Raw genomic sequence first — 27616 nt, forward strand, 5'->3', positions numbered from 1 at the left:
GAGCTCTGGTAATGTATCTCTCATGTTGCATGCAGTTTGGCCCTGAAAAAGATCCACCAGTTCAGGAGTGTTGATGCATTTCAGCCAGAAGGCTGAACTGAATTTTAGGAAAGCTCTTGGCTGTGAATTCCAGCAGTGGGTGGAGCCAAAATGGAAGCATATTTTAGCTGATACCGGTTAATGGCAGTAACCAAGCCTTTGGTGAGACATTTCAGACTTGTAGAATTGCAGAGGAGTGCAGTGCAAATGCTGGGCAATTGCCAAGCAGTTGAGGGAAGTGGGTGGCCATGGGAAAGGAACATCATGTGATAAACCTGAGGGCCACATTGGGAGCCCGGATGGGTTCCCACTGGACTTGTCCCACTGGCCTGAGATCTAACAACTCTAAACTGAATCCTTGTAAGAAAGATGTTTCAGTGGCTGAGTTCTAAAATACAAAAACTTGGATAAATACTGAGAACATAACTGAGTGGGAACCCAGGAAGGGCATTAGGGAGGGACTTCACTGGAAGGCTGCAAGTTCATATTGGTGGCATAAATAATTCGACTACAGCAGGACATCCAAGCAGTGCCTAAATAGGCTTATGTTCCAAGCACTCAAGTTTAAATTATGTATCATGTACATAACATTGAAAACTTTGGATGGGGAGTACAGAATCTCCAATTAATTTTACTGTGGTTTTCATTCTACTGTACATAATCTTATGCGTGTTTTTGATTGTTGATTAATCTGCTTGGTGAGCAGAACCTGCAGCAAAATACTCCTGTTCAGGCATCCAACCAGCCATGGTTACTCCAGAATATTTCATTCCATTTCCCCACCTACCCCAGCAACAGTCACTGTGCTTCAAGGGAATGCATTGGAGCAGGATCTAATAACATCTTAGAGTAGACCCATCACAATAAATGGGACAAGGAAGTCATGATTAGCTGAAGTCCTAGCAAATTCCCAACATCTGGAGGGTACAAAGTTGGGGGAGGCTGCTTTAACAGTTAGGAATTCTGCCCTGCAATTTTTTCAACACATCTGGCTGTTATTGCATTCTGCTTTTATTGTTGCTGTTTTCTAATGTTTGTAATTAGCCAATGTAAAGTATTCCATGTAGGCAAAGAAAGACATGGTTACTCTTAGAGCTTGCATATTTATTGAACAAATCCTACTAAAAGAGCTAAAATACATTGGGTACTTGTAGTGCATTATTAAAGATCACACTGTTACAAAAGCCTGCATTTTCAGCAGTACACAACTGCAACTATACATAAATGCCACAACTGCTGAATACTGTTTCTTGCTATATGTATGTACAGCACAATCAACTTATCTAATCTACAAGAAAGAAAGTGCACAAGAACTGGGGGTGGGAAGGGAAAGATAACTAAGAAGTGCAGTGCATGCATTGGTATTTAACAGTCAAAAGCTAAGTAGTTTGGGACAAAGACTGCCCAGTAAGAGGAAGAGCTGAAGGACAAGAGTTATATAAAAATTAAGGTGGGCTTCCAGACTGTGTCTAACACAACAACATTCCATGAGTAGATGGTATTTTTTGTTTTGTATTGTATTTTGTTTTCTAATTCCCTGGGAGCAAGAACAAAAATGTAAAATCCACATATTGGAAATACTGTGGAATTATATTCATTACATTTTAAGAGCTTGTCTTTAAACACATTCAAAAGAACAATTAATTATGCTTTTTAAATATGTATAGCCAATTTAATCAATTTTAAAGGACATTCAAAACATGCTAACCTCCCTTTAAAAATAATATGCCTTCCTAATGGATCAGAAAAGTAAACACAGAAGAAGTTCCCCAAAAACCGTAAGAAAATTATTGCTATACTTTATCCAAATTATGTAAGCAGAATGTTGGAAAGGAAAATATAGTAAATTACAGTTTTGTGATTGCTCCCACTACCATTGAAAGTTTGCGAGCACACCCAGGTGGGAATCAGTTCCTTACTTGCTTTATTAGTAATTACTCACCCTACAACACTGAATAAGAAAGCCACACTGAAGACACAAGGAAACAAGTCAGTCCAGTCTAAAGAACGAGAACAAAGTACCAATACCTTCTTAGAACATGGAAATTAAAAATAACTCCATCAGAGCTACCTTGCCAAGGAGTATGTTCAAAGTCCAAAATAGCACCATTCATCAGTGTCTCAAATCCCGTGGCAGCATCTCAGTCACTTACCACAAGGAAACCATGAGTTTCATACTACTTCTATACATCAAAAGAGTACATGGATAAAATATAGAGATATACAGACAATCGATGAAAATAAACTACTAGGCTTTGTTACATCTAAAATGAAATAAAAGGGGGACTCTCAGCCTCTGCAAAAAGCAGTTCAGAATCATGGAAATGAAGAGGCAGCAGTATACCAGTTGCATGTGGTCAGTTGAGTTTGAGTAGTGGAAGACATTGCTGTGGCAGAACCAGGCCTGAAGGCTCACCTGTAATGTTTGTAAACTTGGATTCACAGTGTGAAATTCTGAGAGCTTTTACTTGAGTCAGAATGATTAAAAACTGGTTTTATGGTACATATTTTCCCCCACTGTAATTCTCTAAAGCAAGGCTCAGAGTCCCGTAGTTTTCTTCTTATGATTTACACAGAAACAATTCCCGATATATGACACCATGATGACCTCATCAACACCCATACACCATATTTAATACAAATGAGGAGTTATGATTAAAAAGAGGAGAGGTAATTGATTTTGGTGAAATGGTGTCCATAGTCATTTGCTGGTGTCAGGAACAGAGCTTCAGATTTCTTGTTCTTTTTGCGATTGACTTCCTTTGGGATGGGAAGATTGTCCTGTACATAACAGCAGGAAAGAGGAAGGAAAAGTTAGTTGCATTGTTACAAAAATCTACCTTTTTCCTTGCATGCGCTTGCCCATTAAAGTCTTGCAAATATAGTTTAAATATTAAACATAGTTTAATGCAAATGAATAGGTCTACAGAGGAAATACTTCTTAAAATTGTTGCAGTCATTGACACCCTCTGAACATGTTGGAAGGGACTGCACACATGCCAGGAAGTTATGAGGCTTCAAAGTACTGATGTTGATGTCTACTCCATACATGGACAGGAGCAATTTTCTTGACCAGACTGACCTAGACCGACAGCAAATTCAAGAGTTCCATGAACACATGAAGGTGCAGTATATAGTCACACTGCTTACCCAAAACTGTTGTTCTTTGAGTGGTCATCTGTGGGCTCCGTACCTGTGTGAAGCCTGTCAGCAGGAACATTCTACAGATAAGCATTAGTTTGGGAGGGAGCCCCACGCTTCTTGTTCCCTGCATCCATGGGAAGGGGCTCCCATCCATTTCCTCGGTTTCATGGAGACTGCCTATAGGTCCCAGTATTGAGGGAGAACTGCTGTACCACCCCAGTTCAGCCCCTGTGCCTCCTGCAGTGTGGGGCTACCTGTCTCTGGCTCAACACCAAGTGGGACCAGTGGGTGGGTTGTTTGAATGCACAGATGACCACTTGAAGAACAACAGTTAGGTAAGCAACCTGAGATTCTTCTTTGAGGTCTCTGTGCATCACACAGAGGGGTGACTAGCAAGCTTACCCTAAAGAGGACTGTGGGACTGTGTCATCACCAGAGGGTCACCAAGAGGACTGCTCTGCCAAAGGAACAGTTTGTTCTAGCCCAGATATTTAACCTGCAGGGCTTGATGAACATTGAGGATGGGGACCATGCAGCTGCTCTGCAAAGGAATTCCCCTGAGGAGGACTGTGGATGTCACCATCACTTATGTGGAGTGGGCTCTTAGATGGCCCAAGCCAGCTCCTGGGAAACCGAGATGGAGCTTGTGACCCAGGCAGTTAAGACTGAGTGGATAGAGAAGGACTTTGGCCTCTTTTTGGAACAGCATGTTTAGAAATCAGAGAACGTGCTCAATTGTGATATTCTGTGGATCAAAGGCCTCTTGTTGCACAAAGGTGGTGAATGCCTGCCATATGACTAGGTAAGACTTTCTCACTGATGGTTTCAGGGCTGTATCAAGGAAGATCCTGACACCTTGTGGCAAAGTTATCAACTGTGGGTTTATGGTGTACCGCCATGACATGAGGCTTAGCGGTTTGATGTTTGAGTGGAGGATTTTGCCCCGGTCTTAGGATAAAAGGCCTCAGCTGTGAGGCAGACTGAGGAAAGTCCCATGGTATTGCTGTGGAAGTTGAGCAAAGCACAAAGATGCAGTTTGGTGCACAGTTGCCACTCATGCACATCAATGTCCATGCAGTTGAGAGTGTCTGCCTGCATGTTGTACTTCCTGGACTCTTGTCAATTCCAGGACACCAGCTTCTCAGGTCACCACAGTGTGCTCCTTGTCCTAACAGCAATGCCCCTGTGCTGACCATGACTGACAGGCCAGGGGGTGAGAAGCTAACACCTGCTGGCAAATTGTGAGGTTTAGTCCACTCATGGCAGCTGTTCCTGGTGGGTGGGAAGACATCAAGGCATGCTTTTTGCAGGCTGTCTGATTTGTGGAACATGTGGACAAACTATTTTTCTCAGGAGACTCACAAACAGGGCCATTGCCACTTTCACAGCTATGAGCCCATGCAACTTTTGTATTATGTGGACCATAACGGCCACTCTGGTGCTGAGCTTGGTGGCTATCTTGCTCAGCATGGATGCTGGAAGGATAGCTTTCATTGACAATGAGAGGCAGGGTCCTATGAAGAGGGTGGACTAAAAGAGGGAAAGAATTGATTTCTCATGGTTAATACAGAGTCCAAGTTCATAGGAGCGAGCAGGTGCTATGGATAAAGTGTAGCAGTTCCACTTTAGATAGAACTACTCAGAGCAAGTCATCAAGGTACAGGAAGACTTGTACTCCTTGGAGGCCCATGTGTGAGCAGACCACTGCCATAAATTTAGAGAAGGCCCTGGGGGCAGTTAAATACCCAAAGGGGAGTACAGAGAATTGAAATGTCTCATCTCCAATCTGGAAACATAGAAAGTGTCAACAACTGTGGTCTATGATAATGCGGAAGTAAGCATCTTCCAAGTCAATGACCCAAGACAGTTGCCTGTGGTCATCAAGGAGCTGGTCACACACGGCCCCAATTTTGTCCCATAGGAACAGCTGATAGCTGGTCATGATGGCTTTGTAGTAAGAGATTCAGAGGCCAAGTGGTGAAGCCACATAGAGCTCTCTCACCATACTGTCCAGGTATCAGCCCTCCCAGTCTGCTGACAACAAGTGTTCCAATTGCAAGAGGCCATGTGCAGACTCAGTGATAACTGATTTGGGCCACAGGTGCTGGAAGAGGAATACAATGTCTCTTTCCTCTGCTCTAGAACTACACTGAGGTGGCATGTGCAGCTGTAAGGGCCTTCCACATCTGTCAGATCACCTGCAGTAGCATGGGCAGGAACGGTATCAACAGTGGTGCCAAGTCCTTCATGTGAATGGGGTTGAAAAGGGGAACTTTGACTCTGTCTTCCAGGCTGATGTGTTTCAAGACCAAGAGACTTCACCATTCACAGGATCTGCTTGGAGAATATGCCCATCTTCTCTGATTGGAAGCAATAGGTCCTGCATGGCGATGGCTGCATCAGATGAGGAGGTGGACAGTACTGGCAATACATCTGGATCCAAGTTGAATACACAGTCCCTGGGATCCAACAATGAAGAGAGCATTCTCAGTCTTGAGTTTGGTGACATCAAAGATATTACTGGTGTTGCCTGATTGGAATCATATCCTTGCAGAAGCACTGGCAGAATGGATGTCCCTGGTGGTCACTGGATCTCTGTCAAGGTTGGTACACCTGGATGTACTCTGGAGATTGAAAATCTCAGTCTTCCTTGCAGGATGCCCTGGAACCCCTACAGAATCAGTGGGGGCTGGTGATGCAACCCGGCCTCAGTGTTAATGGTAGGCAGGAGTTCCCTCTTGGGATTGAATGCTCTCATTCTTGGTACCAAATGATCTGGCATCAAAGAGCCCTTGGTGTCAATGGTCAACATGGGCTCTCTTTGTCTTGGTATCAAACAAGTCTCTCCATAATGAGCACTCTCAGGACCGAATAGCTCTCAGTGTCAATGGTTGACAGTTGCACTTTCTTGATATTGAATGCTATCTCGCTACCCAATGGCCCTTGGTGTTGAAGGCTGAAGGGGCCTCTGTCTTGGTAACCAATAGTCTCATAGGTTTGAGTGCTTTTGGGATCAAATGGTCGTTTGATGCCAACAGTAGAAAGGGGCTCCCTCTTTCGGGTCTGGGCACTCTCAGGTCCTTGGAGTTGATGACAGATGGGGGCTCCCTTTCAGGACTGAACTGTATTTCGGGCCTGAGCACTCTCTTGGGTACTGAGCAGGTCCTTGGGGTCAATGGTAGATGGGGTCTTCCTCTTGGGATTGAACCATCTTTTGGGTCTGAGAGCTCTCTTGGGATCAATCAGGCCCTAGGCATCAACGATAGATGGGGCTTTCATGCCACCCACACTTCTATTTTGTGGCAATGGCCATCTTTTTTTCCCATGCTTGGTGGCTTTCCTGGTCATGTCAAGAATTTGGAATCCACAACTTCCAGGGTCCTGGCCGCAGTTAATCAGTTCTATATTTCCAGGCCTGTTTTGTGAGGGCCTGGCCATGATTCAATGATGCGTCTCTCGCTCAAACAGAAGTCAGAAGGACTGTCTGTCCATGGGGGGGAATTTACTGGAGCAACAGACACATTTTCTAAAGTGTGCCTTTGATGCCATTGTGGTAGATGGGGAAGGCAGAGAGCAGAGAATGGAGAAAGGACTGGTAGAAGAATGAAAAAGACCAGTTAGAAAGTGAGCAGGAAAGGGGTTTTTTAAAATGAATTTTACAAGTGAAGAATGAAAACAAAGTTTACGGAGAGCTGGTGGCTAAGTAAGGAGTCAAGGAGTATAAAGTGGCAGAGAGGAAAAAGGGAATCTTCCCAGTCTAGGCATGGAGACAATTGAAAAGGAACTGAGGGAATGGGCAGGAGCCCCTTCCCAAGGATGCAGGGAACAGGAAGGGGAAGAGCTCCCACCCAAAGTAATGCTTAGCTGTAGAATTTTCCCAACAACAGGCTCCATGAAGGCACAGAGACCACAAAGAAGAACTGGAGGCGATGCAGACTGGTAAGCAAAATTGTAACTGCGGTCTGTGGGTGCATTTATCTAATCATAAGCAAAATGATGGTATGAATCAGCACTTAGAACTGAGTTTACCAAAACAAACTGAATCCTAAACTCTAAAATTCATTCTTAACTTACCAGAGAAGCAGACCATTTTAAACTGCACTTATATATGAAAGAATATTGATTAGGACAGTGTTACCCAATGTGCCAGTAATCAACCAAATTCTGATTAATGCATTGAACGTCTGCTATTACAATCATATTGCATACCTTCAGAGTTCTGAGTTGGGTAGGCTGCAATTCCCTGCCCTGAAAACAAAGATTCCACCTTGGCTGTCACCATATTAACACAGCACATACCATTCCTGAGAACAAGAGCATCCATAACCTCAGCAGATGCTCTCTGGCTAATGTAAAGAGGTGATAGAGTATCACATCGTTTCTTGGAATGGATTATTAATGCATTTGTAGCATACCCTTTTTGCAAGGATCTCACATCAATATATGAGCATGTGGGTGAGGGAGCTTCAGTCAGCAGGGTTTCCAACTCCTATCCTGAAGGGATTTTCTGCAATTTTCCTAGTCACTTGTCAGGAAGAAGCTGCCACAGTTATTCCTCTCTCTGCAACACTGAAGGGTAAAACCATACCTGTTGGAGAACATCTTATACAATCTCCAATTTTGCACAAGCTTCTCCACCAGTAAAAGAGCAGTTTTTATCTTCACCAAACTCCTTTGAGTTTGTTGCAAACAATATATCCATTTTCATTGGTTAGAAAATCCAAGAACAGTAGAATTATTCCTCACACAAAGTAACCAGGAGACGAAAACACTTCCTTTCCTTAATCTTGCTCTAAGCCTATAACCCCATACATCTAAGAAGACTATCCATTAAACCCCTGCCCTGCTTAAAATGACTGGATATAGTTGGGTACCAAAATACCTGGGTTGTGCAAGTATTAAGGCTGTTAGGCTCCAAATTACATGCTTTGTCCACTAACCTCCAAGTGTGCAAAATACAATCTATGTAAAATCTGTTAATGCGATTTTACAAACTAGGTGAGGGTCATTTTGCAAATATAACTTGTGCAACTACATGAGATAGCTTGCCAAATATAGCATGAAGAAGACAGGTTTCCACCATCATCCAAAGGCACAGAAGATTAATGTTGACAAAAGTGCCTGTCAATTAATTAATTTGGGTTTTTAATCATGGATTCATCTTTATTGGCACTTCTAATTCAATGCACAGAAAACTCATTTTAGCTGCAAAAGACTGCCTTGTTAGTGAAGTCTACCTTTTTGCTTCCTACTTCTGGGCCTTCTCAAATAGCTTACTTCTTAGGCTTCTGGCACTCAGTAATGAACCCTGTTCCCATAAGAATTTACTGAAAAGCACATTTATTCTCTCCACAGTGGTAGGGAATAGTAGAATACCATGCTGGGAGAAACACTGCTTTACTACTAATACCTTCTTTCCCACATTGCCAGTATTTCAGGACTCCTAAGATTTAGTGCGGAGTCCCTATACTGAGGAAGTAGGAGCCTAACTTTAAACTTATGCTACTCATGTTTACTTTTAGATTTAAATTTGCTATTTGGTATGTAAATTTACTGTTTATTAAATTTAGAAGGCACATTTTCTTTAACAGCTTATGAAGTGCTAATCATAATCGGTGAAATCCAGCACAGAGGTGGGACTCAGTGCACATTAGCAACTGTATGCATGACGGTAGCCAAGTTGTTTAAACATCTGGTTTTGCCTTTCAGTGACAGCATATAAATGCGTAAGACTCATTAATCTTAAATGTTAGAGGGCATACATCATATGCCAGTACAATCTCATTCTTCCCTTCCTTGCCCTGGAATGCCCACCCAATGCCAACTCAGAGACTGTTCTTCCATCCTTGGAAAGAAAGAACCATGCCAACAGCAAGGCTAGAGAGAGGGTATTCAGAGGGCAGAGTCCCAGCTCTAACCACAGTATATGTTTCTGAGATCCAGTCTTTGGTATTGCTACCTAAATGGTATCTAGATGGCCCTAAGACTGCACCCTTACAGTATTAGTGTGCAATAAAAGAATAAGGCAGCAATTGAACATAAAGGGTTAAAACTCATCATCATAAAAACATATATGAGAGCCAGAAGGAAAAAAGTCCAATAAACCCAATTATAAAAAGTAGAATTGAAAGGATTTCAAATATAATCCAGAAAAGGACATTCCATAACTGCAGTGCTTCTACCAAGAAGGGCTTTCCAGGTGCACATATGATCATTATTTGCTACAAGCATTATGAATCAATTAAAGTTTCTGAATAGTCTATAAAGGCAGCCCCACCAGAGAGTACTCCAGAAGTCCAACCTGGATGTAACTAGGTTTCCCACAGTAAGCTGGACTAGATGGACCCTTGCCCCAATCCAGCATGGCTGTGCTCATGTTCTCTAACCAATGCATGAGTAACAAGGACTAGGTTAGCCTTCCCTGGTCAGAACAGTGGGCAGACCAGTTTATAAAAGAAAGTCCTACTCACTGATGTCACCCGGACATCCTGAAAAAACGTTGGGAGTCCAGAGAATCTGCAAACTGTGTACTTGTGAGGAAGGATGGAGTACCTCCATCTTGTGTAGATTAAGTTTCAAATTCTTTGTCCTCATCCAAACTTATTTCCCTATTTTTTTAAATTCAAAAACTACAACAACTTGATTTAAGAAATAACTTCTGTCTCCTGACTAGGGGCAAAAATTACACTGGTTACAGAGTGTTTTTTCTATGTTCTATATCAAAGCAAAATAACCCTTCCACAACCATATTTAAAGAAGACCTTTCATAGTCACCATTTTGATCTGTGTTAGGAATTCAGCTACTCCATGTCTTTACTACTAAGTTACCTGAGATGATGCTAGCTTCAAGCTAAAATCTAACCATCATACACGATCAATTTATCTTCGCAGCAATACACACACACTTGAAAACAGGGCCAGCCCAATCCCATCACATAATGCTGCACAGGAAGGTCATCCACTGGTGCAGAGCCCAGGAGATTTTCTATGTTGTCATCACAGCACTAACCAAATGCCACTTTGGTGTTGCACAAACATAGGCAACTCCCTATCACTATCTCCCCCGCAAAAAGGTTGTGCTCCTTATTCCAGACATTTTTCTCCCTTCAGGGCAGGCTCTGAAAGTAGAAGAATGCCTAGAAAGGGAAAGGAATATGAGCATGGTATCTGCTTGGTGAAAACAGTAGGCACCTGGCACCTTTGAACAGTTTCTCATTCTTTAGGGCTCTCCAAAGACTGTTTCCTAATATAATTCCATATTACATTCTTGGAATGAGAGCCCACAAACTGCAAACCAAAAAGAATGCATACATTTAAGCTGACTTTGGTTTACAGTTTATGACAATTTTGGACTGAGAGCTTGAGAATTAAAAATCTGCATTTGTTATATTTAGAGAATGCTAGGGCATTCCTTTTCAGCAAGGCAAGGATTTCCTTAATGGATTTTTTTTGTTCTCACTTCCCCTACGCCCACCTGCTATGGTTTCTTTGCTCTTAGTACAGGAATAAGCAAGCTGGTGCCCTCCAGATGTGTTGGACTACAGTTCCCATCAGCTCCAGACAGCACAGACAATGATCAGGGATTATAAGTACTGTAATGAAAAACATTTGCAGTGCATAGGGTTGCACTATGCACCTCTATCATCTTAGAGGATATAGGAACAAAACTGAAAGCTTACACATGCAAGCAACACAGACAAACCAAAGCTCTGGGCAGGATTCCAAATGTATTGTGTTATGCAGTTCTTTTTCAGCTGTAAAAACAATCTCAACCCTGAAATTCTGCCATATAATCATAAGATAAAAATCCCATGTGACTATTCTAGGATCTGCAAATACATTTCAATGCTCCGTGAAACCATTTACATTTGCCTAGTCTGTGAGAAAGAGAAAGGGCCTTTTTGTCTGGAATTCTGAATTCAAAAATATGTTCCTTTTTATTGCCCATTATATAAAGCTGTTTTAGATTAGCAAGAAAAGTTCATAAAACTGAAAAAGTGAGCTCTTTTCAGCAGTCTTCTGTGATGTTCTGCTTTTTCTGTCTGCTATAAGAATGGGATTATAAAAGTTCCCAGTTTATTCACAACCTTACATGCGTAATACTCAGAAAGGCAGCCTGAATTGATTTGAGTCTTTTAAAAAGTGCATAGGGCAACTTAAAACTACTCAATATGGAGTAAGTCCCATGAGACATGGTGGGACCTACATCTATGTAAGTATGCATAGGAACACACACCAGGTTTCTTCCCATTTCTGTGAGAAGGGTCTGCATTTTAAATACACTGAAGAGCTACAGTCCAGAAAACTGGTTCTGGAGTTCCTAATTTTCAAAGGTGGCTTCCTTAATGGCATTTTGGCCCTGGGGGGCAGGGGAACAAGGGTTGGCAGGTGGTGACTGAAACTACACTGGCATGCTTGTCACTTACCCCTTTAAATTGAGGCACAAAATTTGAGACTGCAAGCCTGGTCCATCAAATTTTTTGTAAACTCAAACCATTAATCTTCATTGTGGAAGCAAGTTAACAACTTGTTCTTCCTGAGCTGTTACTACTGTGCTCTGTTCAGCTTTATAGCTCAGGGGCACTTCCACCTTGCAGATACAAGCAGGACCATCACATGGGGAGGAAACAGAAGGCGGGGGCCAAAGAGAGAAAAAATCATGGAGGAAATGGCCAGATAGTAGCCAGCTGGTTCACTGCTCTGTTAACTGGCTTGGGAGCAAGGCACTCCCACTGTAATACCCCAAATAAATAGCTTCACCTGGCATAAGGTATGCTGGTAAGGGACTACCCAGAAATGGGGCAAAACAGCCTCACATAAAGGGGGAGACTGAGAAGGAAACAGCTCTAAGGCACTCCACAGGAAACTGGTGACCTTTCCCTCCAGCTATAGCCAGAGGGGTACATGGCTCACAATTCCCATCTTCCATTCATACACATACTGCAAGTTAAGGGCAAGAAAATGTCCCATGATATTCAGGACACCACTATGATGTGCAGATGTTGGAAAGAGAACTTCTAAAACACCCTGATGCATCCACCCTGGAAACGGTGTCTATCACCATGCCCTGAAGTGTGATGTGATTTTGCTTGCATCCAGTCATACACCCTCCAAAAGCAGTTTACGCTCTCATTTAATTAGAACCTAGGACACAGTAATTGTTTCTTCCAGACATAGAGAATGTTCTCTTCATAAACTAAAAAATATTGGGAAATATGCAAACATTGTCATAGTAAGATTGATATACAGAAATACATGACACTTCACCTTCATAACAAATTCTGCTGATCCAAATTAATTTGGTTTTGTGATGTGGACTTAGAACTCCTACATCTGAACATGCAGTTGTCCTGTCTTTTTTGGGCCACTGTTCTTTCATAGCTCAAAGTAACCCAGAGCGTCCCCAGGCTGTGCTGCGAGAACACCAAAGGTTTGCAGTGTTTAACTATTAACTGTTATAGACTTCAGTGATGTGGCCATATTATTATTATTATACTATAATTATACAATAATTATATACAATAAATATAGTACTTAATTAGGGTACATCGGCACTTGCTATAATTAAGTACTATAATAATTTCCATCTTGAGCCTGATTCATAAGACCATCAGAACTACTGGCACCATTCAGTGTGAGGCTTGCAATAGTCAGGGGGTGATACAAGGCTTTTAGCAATTTGAAGGTAATGTGCAACTATTCTGTCTTCTTCACGTTAACAGGAATTTAGCATTAGGGAAAAATATGGAATAAGTTGCAATTGATCATGGAAGAATCACAAGTTGGAGACAACATCTGGATCCAATGTAAATGCCCGTGAATGCAACAAGCCAGGACTTGGTTTATTATTGGAAAACCAACAGTACTTGACTTGCAAATATTGAAGAAACCCCCCCTAATGTTTCTTATGAATCCAGGTCAGAAATTTCCCTCAGTAAGGTACAGGAAATGTGCTATGAACTGAACAGATGTGTTCATAGGAACCGTTATAAGTTATCTCTAGGAATATAACTGAAACTCTATCGCATTTAGTCTACTATGTTGCTCGCTTGTCCATTTTGCTGCCAAATGTTTGAGTCATTAAGAAACAGGAATAAGGGAATAACAGCAATTATGTTCTGTGGTTTTGGGGTGGGGGAAGTAATTTAACTCTATACTAATATGATATTGCATTTTGGACATAGCAAAATGGAAATAAGGGGTAGCATCCAATGTGGCCTCTACATACCAGCAGAACCCACCATTAGCTTAATAACAGGAAACTAGTAGATCCCACAGCAATCAGGCATTAATGAAAGTGTTTGTTTCTACAGGAAGGCAGGTCAGTGAAACTTTCAGAAGGAAGCTCAACTGTAGTGTCCCATTCCAGAAATGAGCATTTCAACTCTGGACAGCATAGAAAAACTAAACAAACACACACACAAACCTCCTTTCCAGAATTACTATCTGAAGCATTAGTTCCTGTTAAACAAGTAGTGGGCCTCACTTAGTTCAACAGAAATGACAGAAATATTGAACCCTGCCCCATGTTTAAACTTGCTAGGAGCACCAACATTTCTGTAGTCATTCTAATGCTATGATGACAATTTAGAACTAAGCTGAAGGCTTTAAATGCAGGTGAGATATAATCCCAAAGGTAGCCTAACTATGTATCAGTTTAGGGATGCAACCTACGACCATCCAAATGTTTTCAGTTACAACACTCATTAGCCCCAGCCAGCACTAGTAATGGTTAAAAGTTGTACTCCAAGACATCTGGAGGGCACTGGGTTGCCTCCACCTATCTTAGATGATGCAGATATAAGTAACAGAGGTACAATTTTATTCTTCCACTCTTTGAATCATTCCTCAATTAAAATAAAATATTTTAGGAACTTTGTTTACATGTTTTATGCAGTATGTAGTTAGTCCTTAACACTTACTGTACACACAGACACACACAGAGAGTTAACGTTTTAAAATTGCAACTTAATTTTTATTTTTTCTGTCTTCATTATCTGGGCAATAATAAAATGATTCCAAATAGTACTATATTTAAAAACTCCTGTAAGATAAATGTTAAAAGTATTTTATTACTATACCTTGAGAAATCCTCCATGCCCATGGCTGATTGGAATGTGTTTCTGGCTGGTTGTGAGTCTTGGATGATAAATCTATATAAATATTAAAAGTAATAAAACATATATAGTAAGATTAAAATCATTTTCAGAACCTAGTGTAGAATTAGAATCAAAGTGTAAACAGGTCCATGTTGTCACCCACTTGATCCACCAGAATCCTGTAACTCCCAAGGTACATTAATTACTTTGTTTCATTTTTATACTGCCCAACAGCAGAGGTTTTCTGAGCAGTTAACAAGTTTTTAGAAAGCCACTTTCTAGTTCCTTTAACTATGAAAAGGCTACATCTGCAGAGACCATAAGATAACTCTCCTTATCTTTTTCCACTTCTCACATTTCGTCTCTCTCCTCATGGAGACTAATCCCAATGCCTCTTCACTACCTGCTGCTCATCATTTTCCAATTCTTCATTCTCCTCTACTGCTGCATTAATCTAATGTTGGGAAAATGGCACGTGCTTTGGTCTCACACTCATTCCCTGCATTTGCAAGGCAGGCCTGGAAAAATTCCTGGTCTGAAACCCTGGTATGATGCTGCTGGTTAACTAGGGTGGACGGGAAGTAGACCTCCAGATACTTTGGTCTTCCACTTCCAACATTATTGTCCATTGCCCATGCTAGCTGGAGCTTCTGGGAGTTGAAGTCCAAGAAATCAGGACATCTACCTTCTGCCTACCCCAGTGTACACAAAACTGAGCTAGACTGATTTGGTACCAATAGAAAGGCAGCTTATGTACCTAGGACATAACCTAAGCTACAGTAGTGTTCTTGTGTGTCTTAGTTATGCACTATTTTGATCATTTCTAATACCATTTCTACTTCTACAGAAACACAATTTTGAATAACTTTTGACTGCTATTTTAGAACATTATGAATAATATAAGCAATTTAGGCACTTGTTTCTGGTTGAAGAATTTGGCATCAGTGGGGGCTGCTGTCAACTACAAGACTGTTCTAGTATGCAAACAGTTGTACTGAGCAGCCTATCAAAGCTACACTATCATGGTCCACTAGAAAAACTGTCAAGTGTCATGAGCCCATTCATGACTCCACAAAGTCATCATTCTTGCTTCTGAGCTGATACATGGGGCAGAACCATAGGGAAGCCCAGTCTGTGTGTACTGCAGTATATTGAAGAAAACACCAGCTCAGTCATTCCCCTTGTAATTTTCTGAATAGTTTGAGAAAAGCAATTGCACTGTTTGATGCATGTTCTGAATTTGCCATATAAACATAACCTGGAGCAGTATCAGTATTGTCCTTGCTTTGCTATCCTCCATGCTATGAGCAACCTCACATGGGTGAAGGATGTAGCATCTTATTTCATGAAATATCTATTATCTTGATATAATAAGATAATAATTATAATATTATAATAATAACTCAATGAATCAAGCTAGTAAGCTTTCCATCACTATGAAGATCTTAGAATTCTGTCATATTTGGCTGATCAAATCATGGATTTGTTAGTCTTGTGATCACCAGTTGAAATGCTGGGACAAAAAGGGTATTTTGAATATTAAAAATTATTAAGCACATAATTGAGGCAGTAACAGTGACCTGTACAGAAGGCATAACTTTTCTATCCCTTCCTATACATAAAAATCTCAGCAGGAGCCAAATGTGCTGCCCCACCCCCACTGCCCACATTTCTGTATTCTAATTCAAGGTCCTTTTGCTGTTATCTCTAATGCTCTATTAACATCTAAGTAACTTCACATAACCTGCAAAAAATCAAGTTGTTGCAAAGATTCTGAGTTAGAGTCAGGACAGATGCTGCCATAAAACTGAAAAGTGTTTTTTCAAGCAGGAGACTCGGTTACTTGTGGATACACCTGTAGTGTCTTGATATCTAGGATGCTGTATGAAAGTGCTGCTGAGTAATTAATATCTGGTTACTTCTGAGGAGATACACAGAAGCCTTGTCTTGCTTATTTCTGGGTAGGCTTAAAATGTTAATAATTGCATGTGGTTCCACCCACTGTTTCTGGCATAATTTCTCACAAAGTTCAATTGTGTACGTATGGGGATTGTGCATTAGTTGTGCATATATGCCTGCTTCTATAGTCTTAACCAATAGTATTCTTCCTCCTTCTATGTCATCTCACATCACCAAAGCTATTGTGGCAGACTTTCCACTACTCTATGTGGTATAACAGAGAGTGCAAAAACTCTTCCTTTCATGATGTAATGGAAAAAGAAGTGGAAATTCTGAAGAGCCAAATCTAAGGCTTCAATCCTAAAACACACATGCCTGGGAATAAGCCCCACTGAACATATTGGGCCTTACTTCCTCATAAACATGCATGGGATTGAACTGCATAGGGTGGTATCAACTTGTAACTAAGAACAAGTGGTTAGTTGTTTTTCTTCCTTTCCCTCACAATTTATTTGTCTTTTGTTTTCTCTCTTACAGACTGTCTTGTATCTGATCTTTGTACGCCACTCTGGGAACTTTTCTCACATGATAAGTGGTACAAAAAGCCTAAAAATAAATACAGAGGGGTCCCTGTGTTTTCCTTCATCTCAGCCAAATTCTAATAAGGAGAATATAAGCATGGTAAGAGGTCAAATAAAAATGCAAATAGAAGAACAAGGAACTCTTAGCCAACATTTTAACAGACTGAAAATGTTTCTCAAAGACCATTCATCCAGTGTAAATACATGATGAGCAATTTAGTGTAATTCATATGCTGGGCTATAGGTAAGTAGAAGCATGGCGTATATGACATCCTGCCATGGCTGCAGTGGACTGATATCTGATGTAACACATACAAGTATTTATTTCAAACATGTACATAAAATAAATTTTGAGGCAAGGCGTAACAATGAAATCATAGAAATTGAAATGCTTACATGATTCACTTTAAGGCAGCCCCTCTATCTTTCACTTGCCATTCTAAGCCACTACATACAACTTCTTTGTGGTTAAAGGTCATTTAAATGCAGGGTTCTCAAACTTCTGTCAGCCCAAGGGCCAAACTGGATCCTTGAGCGGTTCCTGGGGGCTACATTCTAATGTGGGGGGGGGGAATACCATCCTATTTTAGCTTAAAGCTCTTACTGACAGAATCGGAATCTTATGAAAGAAACATCTCAGTCTTTCTGAATGGGGTAAGGGGGAAATGTGCAAAAGCTGGAAAATCAGCATGATCCAGGAGGGATGTGACTGGACTAGAATTCCAGCGAGGCTGGATTTGGCTTACAAGTCTGCTCAACACAATGGTTTTAATGCAACCAAACTCAGAGGAGGATGGGTTTAACAACACAGGAATTGAAAAAGGAATGGGTGGTGTAAAAAATGGGAAACAGAAGCTACGAATGGAACAGTGGAAGAACCTTGAGGGTAGAGCACACAAACCCAGTCAGATTTTGGGCACCATCCACCACTGAACCAACCAATGTCAAACGATTAGTGCAGACATGCCTTTAAAAAAATCTCTGCTTCCCTCTTCCCTCCAAGTTTCACTCCATCTCAGGGGCAGCCTTGATGTGTGAAATCAATGAGTGCATTTTATGTTCTTGTTTCTATTTAGTTCTGACATGTATTTATATATTTATTCCTAATGACTAAACTGAATTGTATTTTTGTATTTTGTTGTATTGTTCCGTAATCTTTGATGAGAGGTACTTTCCCACCACACCATGTTCCAGATGAAAACTCCCTACTATAAAGCTGTTGTTCATGCCTAGAAGGCATAATTCTTTGTGTCAGTTAAGGCTTCCTCCATGGGGCAAAAAGCAGCTTCAGGATGACTTTACCTTGGAGTACAGCCATTGAGAGAATGTGCAGCTGGTCTTCAACTTTTAAAAAATGTACATAAAATATTAAATGCATGCCATGAGTCATCCTGTTTGGCCCTTAGTCTTTCAAGAACAATGGGTAAGATGATAAATTAGTTGAGGATTAAAATGTTTAGTTCCTTTCTGTCCCATAGTCCAGGCTTCCTCAACCTGGCACTCTCTGGCTGTTTTAGATTTCAGCTTTCATCACCCAACCCAGACTGGACAACGCTCACAGGTGATGAGAATCCAACATAACCAGAGAGCATCAGGTTGGCCAAGGCTGTCATTACCAGATATAAAAATCTCCTTAACTTTTCTATATAGATAACTTGCTAGGCAATAAGAGATGCCAGCATTTGGGGGGAGGGGAGTGTCACACACATGGAAAATAGTGATACAAATCTTGTTTAATTAAAGTACAAGAACAAATATATTCCTTATATTTATATAATTCTCTAAACAATAAGACTGATGCTATGCCTTCTCCGCATGGCAGAAACTGCTTTTGTTCCAATGCCCCAGTGGATTGCCATGACATACTAAATGTATAAATAGAATTAGCCGTCAGCCTACAGAGGCCCTTATAGCCTTTCACTAGAGTTTCAGAACTAGATGCTCAGTGAGATAGGGGACTACAAAGGCATGTTCTGACACTGAGTAAGATGAAAGGGTGTGCAATAGCCCAGCTGGTAGCAAGAACAAACACCCCTCATGAGAGATTTCCTGTAGCAAGTGCTATCATTTGACATTTGGTATTGTTTCCTGAGGTCCAAATCATAGGCACATAAGTAAATCTTTATTTGAGCTTGTATCATGCTGAAAAGAGCCCTGTTCCCTAATACCTTAAAGTATCAGGACCACTTCGTGTATTTAATCCACATAAATCGATTAATATACATAAATTATGTGGATTATATTTAAAACGCTGTACACAATTTTAAAAGATTCTTAAAGATAAAATAAAGTCATTTTTAATGTAGCATTGAAATGTCACCCCAAACACAAGCATGTGTCAGGTTACCACTATAAAATATAAAATATGGAATATGGGTCAGTATCACTTAAAACCTGATTGAAACTTCCAGGTCTTTATGGCCCATTTAGAAGCAATCAGGAGAGAACCAGGTGTCTGATTCATGGAAGGTTATTCTAAAAAAGATGGAGCAGTTACAAAAAAAGCTGTCTCTTGTGCCTGTCAACCTGATAGGTTTTACTAATGGATATGCAAAACAGAGCCCCCATGACCAATCTTAGGGTCCATGCAGGTTCATACAAATCCAGGCATTTCTTCAAATCACCTGGTCAAATTATCCAATTGTTTTAGGGTTTTAAAGATTATCACAAGAACTTTAAACTGGTTTCAGAAATGTATTGGCAATAAAATTGGTTGTACATGCATGGACTGTGTGGTCCCTACAATAGCATTTTTTACACACTAACATTTTCAAACCTTCTTTAAAAACAACTCCAAGTACGGTGTATTACAGTAGCCTAGTCTGAATATAGTCAGAATACTAATGACAGTAATAAGGTCTGCTTTCTAGGGTGCAGTTGGCAAATCAGCCAATGATATTTTAAGGCTCTCCTAGCAACCAATACCATCTGTGCCTCCCTGGATAATATCAAATCCAGGAAAATCCCCAAGCTGCTGATGTGGAATTTTCATGGGGACCATATCCCCATCCAAAACCCATCTCCAGCTTCTATTCAGATCAGATTTCCCAACACACAGTACCTCCTCTTATCAGGATCATCCTTCCATACAGAAACATTGTTTAACACAACTGGAGAGAGGCAGAGTCACTGGAGACCAAGGCAACCAAAAGCTGAAGTCTCCACAATTTCAGAATAAACATAAAGCAAGTGGATTGGCAAATGGCAGTAGTTTTCCCCAGTGGACCTAGGCCAGTGTACGCTTTGGCTCAGCTTAACTACTTTGTATAAAAGTAATCAATGTCCAGCAGTGTGTACCTAGTAATTTTTGAAGGAGAGACATTAATGAATGCCATTGCTAAAGCACCTATGCTTAATTCCACTCTTGTTTCCATAGTTCTATCTTATCTGGGTCTGCATTTTGCATTGGTATTCTTCTATAACTTTTCTTTGTTCCCTTGTTCTGATGACTTGATCACGAAACACTTCAGTGGGACAGAGTTCGTCCCACCTCCATTAATTATAACATCTTCCTTGCTCCTACATCCCCTCCTCATGCTATAGACATCAATTAGATTCATTCAACAAGCCTTCCTACCATGCCACTTTCTTCTGGAATGACTGAACATGCTGGCTTCTAGAGGCAATTAACTTCTTTATTAGTGAGCCCCTCAAAATATTTTAGACTGCAATCTAAATTTTCCCAATAATTTGACTGTTACTATTTTCAAAGTATATGTGTGCAGGTTTGCAGGACATAGCAATTTCCATTGGTGATTTTCTTCACAAGATACACCATGCGGGTTAGGCTATGGTACATCAGTTTCTGTGCCCTTACCTAAAGTACTCCATATCCACAACAGCAGCCACTGTCAATGTACATTGACTCTGTAAGCAGAGCTAAGATACCATACAAAACTTCTTGATATACTTGTTATAGCTAAAGTGATTATGACATGGTAGCATTTTTACTCTGCAACAAGAAGATTTGAGTGCATATTCCACAGCGTTTTGACGTCTATTTAAAACATAAAAATAGCTCATCCAAGCAATAGCAGATAATACAAGAGTGGAGGGGGGACTTGAGGGGCAAAGCTACCCCAATTCTAGAATACCTGAAATTGGTAAATGAAACGGCTCATTCTATGTATCTACACAAATATTGAGCTTAAAGGAAGGGGCAGCTCATGTGATAGCTTAGCAAATAGTAATCACTAGTACAGAGTTAAGATTAGCTGAGAGTGGCAAAAAAAGTTTTAGAGACTTCCTGCCAGTCAAAACAGCCAGTATCAGGCTGGATGTTCCAATAACAGAGTATAAGGCCACTTCATGTGTTCATAAAGAGAGCCAGTGTGGTGTAGTGGTTAACAGCATGGGATGGTTCTACACCCTGCTCAACTATGGAGCCAACTGGGTGACTTTAGGTCAGTCACTGACTGTCAGTCCAACCTACCCTGCAAGGTTGTCATTGTGGGGATAAGACAGAGAACAGGAGGAGAATGATGTAAGCTGCTCTGAGTTCTTTAAAAAGGTGAGATATAAATCTAATAAATAAATAAGACTAATATAGCCCTTTCAGATTTCATAGATGTTAATTCCAACAAATTATCATCTGTAAGTATGGTACTGAATGTAATGTGTAGTGTTCTGTGATCCATGAAGAAGAATAAAATGAATAACCAAAAGGATGCTGTTGGTTTGGTTCTTTTATAATGGCTCTAAAACAATAACCCTTGTGCAAAGGCAAAAACAGAGCAAACAGGAATACCCATCAAACATGCACTGATAATACTGAAGGACTGAATTGGGTTTGGTTTCCTCTACCATCCAAACTGATCAAGGGTTAAGGATCCTATTTTGGTCTATGAGCAGAATCCCCACCCCACACTCACACAGACCCCAAAACAGAAAACAAGAAGCAGCCTCAAAAGAATATGCCATATTCTGCAAGGTTTTGAATGCTTCCTCCTTGCTCTAGGCAGATTTCCTCACCTGGCTTTACCCTGCCATTTCCACAGTATGCCTCACAAAACAAAAAGGTTCAGTAGAGATGGCACACAGAAGTCATGTGACATCCAGGAAATGGAGTAAATTAGCAATTCTCATCATCTTGTTCCCCAGCCTATAAGGAACACTAAACCTTCTCAACAGACAGTGGTATGCCTCAGCACTTAAATTTACACTGACTACACATTTAACTTCAAAATAAGGCAGGCAACACTGTGAAGACAGAGGGATGCTAGATGACATAGATCCCCATCCCTATCCCCACAATAGTAGGCCCCTTTGAGAGCAGTCCTATGAAGGCCCAAGAACCATGAGAATGACCAGGCTGCACAAAATTTTTTGAGAAGCAGAGTTAGGGCACAAGGTATAATCAAAGACTACTAGCCAGACAAATGCCTGTGTCTGAGGGTATAAAGCCAGGGAGTACAGCCAAAGTACAGGGCAAAGTAGAGCTGAGTAATTGGAGAAGAGGGTTAAAGCCAGGACCTAAGGGCTGGGACAGAGCCAGTATGACATTCGAGGGCAAGATTCAGATCAAAGGTGAGGTCTAGGGCACAGAGTAGCATAGAAATACCTGTTCCAAGGCAAATATAATACAGTCAGCCCAACATTTCAGGATCAAGTCCCTCAATAAAGCCTGACGTTGGTTAAAGATACTAATGCCTCTGCCAAGTAGAATCAGAATATTTTATGAACTTGACTTGAAAAAGTAGGACAAGGATATAATAAGCTCCTTAGGTATGCAGTCACTTCCACCTGCATATGACTTTCCCCACCACACACACACACGGCTTCAAATCAGATTTCAGCCCTCTGTATTGGAGGTTGCTCCCAGAGTATCACACACTTCAGGAATGGCTTATACAGTCTTCCCCAACCTGGTACCCTGAAGATGTGCAGGCCTACAGTCAGTTATGGGAGTTGCAGTACACCTGGAGGGCACCAGGTTAGTTTATCAGGTGCTATGCAGTGCTACAACTGGAAGAGACTCGGGAGCTGCAAGGCCTTGGAATCTCACTGAACATTTGTATGCAGTGATAAATGGGTGTGTCTGTGATATAGAATAACAGATTGTATGAACAAAGGCTTGTGTTTAAGATATTTAATAGTAGCATAGAACCCATTTGTGATTATGTAATCTGCAATCCTAAACAGATTTATGCTGAAATCTTACATACACTTACCTGGAAGTAACTACCATTGATCTCAATGGATCTTAGGAGAAATGCATAGGGTTGCACTGCACCTTGACTGAAATCAAATTCTAGTATATTCAGAAGGCTTTACTTCCAAGTAATATGCTTAGGACAAGGAAGTAAGATTGACTGGTTGATTTTAGAGGGAACATTGCATGACAAATTACAGCTTTGAGAACGCCGTCTAGCATCAGACAGTACACAAGATAACTCTTCTGTGTCCTCAGTTAAGATGACAGATGCACAGCTGTGGTTACATATGTGGTTCAACTGACATTTATAACTGATTCTTTGCTACTTGAGAGTTAATCTTCCTTACTATAGAATGTAAGTTGTTCTTTTTTGTTTTAGTTAAATCAGAAAGCATATGATGAAATGAATAATTGCCAACGGTATACACTGAATAGTTTTTAAAGTAAACAGTATTCACAGACTTCTTGATCATCTGTTTCCAGTTCTTTATCACAATTATTTCTTTAATAAACATGAAAAACTTCATATATCATGGAAAAAGTATTTACAAAACTTTCTGGAAAATACTATTCATTAGGTTGAATCCCAGTTCAGATAGTTAGAGTGGGCCCACTGAAATCAAAGGGATATAAGTTAATTTTCATAGGTGCAATACAAAGTATGGATGTATCTGAATTCAGCCCTAGAGTTCATACAATCACACCAGCCTGCTGTGGCTTGGTGAAACCACAAAGTGGACTGTGATACATGTGCTTTTTTAATATTCAAGCTGTGAATTGTCCTATCATTCAAACTTGCAGGGGCTGTGCAAGAGTTAACTCTAGAACAGGCCATGGGCTATTCAAGGGTTGTTTAACCTTTGCACAACCCCTGGAGCCGGGGCTCACATGCACATGCAGCAGCTGCTCCTTGAATATTCAAAATGGTACCTGCACATGTCAGTAGGTACTGTAGCCCACCATGACCTAAATATGCCACGGTACCTTATCTGATTGTTCAAATCTGTTTATTATGATTTAGAGAAAGTACCATGTTTTTTTAGTTCGCAATACATCTGTTTCATAGTGAAAGCCAATACATATTTAGTCAGAATCAAGGCCTATATGTTCAATGGGAAGCAAGTTATTTATTATTTATATTTTGCTCTTCTGAACTTGTGAAGTTTACAACAAAGTGAACACAGATTCATTTCCAAAATACAGCTAAATACACAAATCACAATAAAAATACATTCAAATATAATATATAAAAAGTAGCTAACAAAAGAATTAAGTATGCATAACTTTGCAGTGTTGTTGTTGTTTTCCCATATGTAAAAAACCTATCACAACTCTTCCCAAAATTTATTCTAATTGCTTTTTAGATCAAATTTTGTAACAATATAAATACAGTGTAACTCTACTTGACCAGACAGGCTGCTGTAATTTAACTGTTTCTTCCTGTAACAATGAATGAGTTTGTGGGGCAAAATCTCATTAGAATACAGCAAAAGAGTCACTTTTTATGACTTCCAGTTTTTGCAATAGCCCATCAAACCATACTCCAATTTCCTTTCACTACTTAATAGCCTACTTCCATTCCATTGGTTAGTAAATATAGTATTAATTGCTGGACCACACAAAACCCCACCCCATTTCCTGCTTAGAATCCTGCCATCTGAGATGGTAGTTAGAAGCTATTATTCTGTGAGAAAGAAATATATAAAATACTAATCACATAAACGATACTCAAGAGGAGAAAAACACTAACATCACTTTCTAATTGCTAAGCTTCTACTTGGTGACTGCAGACACCATGAAGAGGTCATTTGCTTCATGGGGTAAAATAAAAGTTTACAAAGATTAAGCCATTAATTCAATCATATGCAGCAAAAACATTTGATATACAATAATAAATATCTTTTCAGCCAACTAGAGTGACTTTTAGGAAGTATAGTAAAGGATATATTGCCCTAGTTTTTTGTTTTAATCTTTGCATGTTTATAAAGAATTCCTCTTGTTCTAAGTGAACCTTAAGTCAGGAACAGAGTTTTTGGTGTTTCTGAAATACCAAAATGCCTGAAAATGGAAAATCTAAATCACAAGGACTTTTCAAGTGCATTATTTCTTGTATGGCAGAGCCCGCAAATCCCTAAGGATGCATTTTAAAGATAATGCTCATGAATATGTGTTGAAATAAGCATGTCAAATTATTTTTTTTATTGGAATTAATTTGCTAAAACACTTAATTCTTACCATTCTCAGATTCTATTAAGACTTAGGACTGCACTGTTTTCTCTGGCAGCACGAAGAAAATACTCTGCAAAGGATTAAAAATTAAAAAAGAAAAGAAAAAAATCAAACCATGTCACAAAATATGAAGGGCAATTTGCCAAATAGTTAAATCAAGCAAATTCTTTATATGGTGAATATTTGTGAACCCATCTACTCACATGAGCTTTATCTGTCATCTTTCTTTGCACTTCAATGGTCTATAATCTTAAATATAGGACAAAGGAATCCCCAGTACCTAGATCTGCAAAATGTCCATGCTATTCTTAGCTCTTTGAAGTGCACTATACCTAATGCTTAACCCACTTTGAAAATCAGACAAGGCAAAAATAGTGCATTCTGTGCCAACTGCATAGCTTGTCCATTGTTCTCAGACATACTACCAGCTGTTTTTTTCCTCCTCATTGAAGACAGCAGTATTACAGTCACACTTTCACAACGTAATAGCCCAGAGAGTGGATATTTTTGGAAATGGCACTGCATTACATAACCTCTAGCTCTCTCAAGCACAAAATACAAGCTCACACCTCTTCTCTAAGAAATGAGCATTAACTTTAACAAAATTTTGCCTCAAAGTTCAATTAAATTTCTTGCAAAAAGAACCACCTCATTTGCTGTTTTCAAAGCACAGCTTCAATTTCCTCAAAGCTTTAATTTCCTCCCCCTTAAAAAATTTACAGTCTGAAGCTTCCATTTAACCTATGCAGTTTTATTAAGCAAAACATTGCAGAACTAAAATTAATTTTAGCTAACGCATGAAAGGTTGTACTTTAAAAAAAATGTATAATTTTTAATCTCACAGTGCAAACCGCATTTCATCCAAATATAGATCTTGAAATGTGCAAAAATGCATAATTTAAAAAATAAAATCCATTCTTGACTTAATTACTGCACATGTAAATTTGTACAAGACTGTTGCAGGAAGAATGTTTCTAAAAATACACACAAGGCAAGGCAACCATTAATATTCCAAGCTTCAAAATCCTCCCTTTGCACAGAAAGACAAAGAGTTAAGTCTGCATATTTCTCCTGCACTTTCTCCTTCACACAGCCTTCTTTGGAAACATGAAGCAAGCGAGAAGAATGAAAGGGAGGAAAAATCCCAGCGTCTCTGCTACGGCAGAGTCCAAGTAAAGAGAAGAAAAAGAAAGGGAGGGGAAAACCCTGAAAAGGAAAGGAAACAAAGAGCAGGGAAGAAATCTTCTTAAAAGGCTGTGCATTGGGGGTAAAATGTATATACTTACAGACAAAAGCCCCTGCTCCCTTCTCACTTTCTGTCTTTGCTACATGATCTGGAACACAAATGTGGATTTTAAAAGGGCAGCATGCTACAGAAGAGAATTTATAGAGGTGGGGGAGAGAGAGGGGGAGAGAGAGAGAGAGAAGGGGGAGAGTGGGCTGGTTGAGGGGGTGTGGGGAGGAATAGCTGCAACTCTTTCAAGAGTGCAGCCTCAAAAAGGGGTGGGGGGATACAGAGAAGGGGTGGTGGTGGCAGCAAGTGGAGAATCTCTCTCTCTCCCCCTCTCTCTCCAGGCTTTGGTTGCCTGTGCTAGTTATATTGAACAATGAGCTAATTCTGATGGTACCTGGCTTGGTGCCAAGCTCTCCCCTCTCCCCTCCTCGCGCGCGCACACACACGCCCTCCCCCTTCCCTTTTGCTGCTGCAGAGCCAGACTGCTTAGTCTGCAACAATCTGTAGCTCAAAGTAACCGCCCCGTCCCCCCACCCCACCCCACCCCGGCGCGCGCTCTCTCTCCTGTCCAGCAGCCGGAGAACTACCCGGCCAATGACTGGGCACGGACTGGGGAATGCTGGAAATCCAGCAGCAGGAATGGCGGGGACGGGGAGGGGGAGGGGAAGCAGAGGGCTCGCACTGCTTCGGTCTCACCCCCTCCCGCTTCCCTCCCTCATCATTGCTCTGCGCCCGAGGCGCTACATCGCCTTTCTGTCCGAGCCCAAGTCTGGGCAAGTGGAGGGCACCCATTGGTGAGCTCAGCCGTCGGTCAAGTGCCTCTTCCCCCCGCCTCCGCCGCCCTTACCCGTTGCTGCTGCTGCTGCTGCTGCTGCTGCTGCTGCTGCTGCTTTCCAGACAAATAATAAAGAGCAGAGCTGGTGGGAGGGATGCCAGGTATGAAGCACAGCCAAGGATCTGCACAGCCGCGGCGCGGCGCCAACCTTGAGTGGAGCGGGGTGTGGGGGAAGGAGGTTGTGGAGAGCAGCCACATACTGTAATAATAAACCTGCAGCGGCGGCGGCGGCAAAGGGCATCTGAGGAGACGAGGCGGGAGGCAGTGCCTGTATCCGCCGCGCCGCTTTGCCTGTTTCTCTGCTTGTCAGGAAGAGGAAAGAAAATGGTGCACAAGGCGAAGAGAGGAGATACCGCGCACACTGACACACAAACGCGGGAGAAGAGAGACAAGCGGAGTGAG

The 27616-nt window shown here is 40.9% G+C and overlaps 1 long non-coding RNA gene across 1 annotated transcript; it reads right to left on the minus strand.

The window, feature by feature from the left end:
- Positions 1–1122: 1122 nt before the first annotated feature.
- LOC123031611 lies at positions 1123–26759 on the minus strand. Its single transcript, XR_006416335.1, has 4 exons — positions 26432–26759; positions 25152–25215; positions 14265–14336; positions 1123–2820 (listed from the first exon to the last, which is right to left on the minus strand). It is a non-coding gene; the product is annotated as an uncharacterized LOC123031611 (long non-coding RNA).
- Between the last annotated feature and the right edge of the window lie 857 nt (positions 26760–27616).

This window comes from Varanus komodoensis, unplaced genomic scaffold (assembly GCF_004798865.1).
Source record: "Varanus komodoensis strain SLA01 unplaced genomic scaffold, ASM479886v1 scaffold5, whole genome shotgun sequence".
Lineage (NCBI taxonomy): Eukaryota > Metazoa > Chordata > Lepidosauria > Squamata > Varanidae > Varanus > Varanus komodoensis.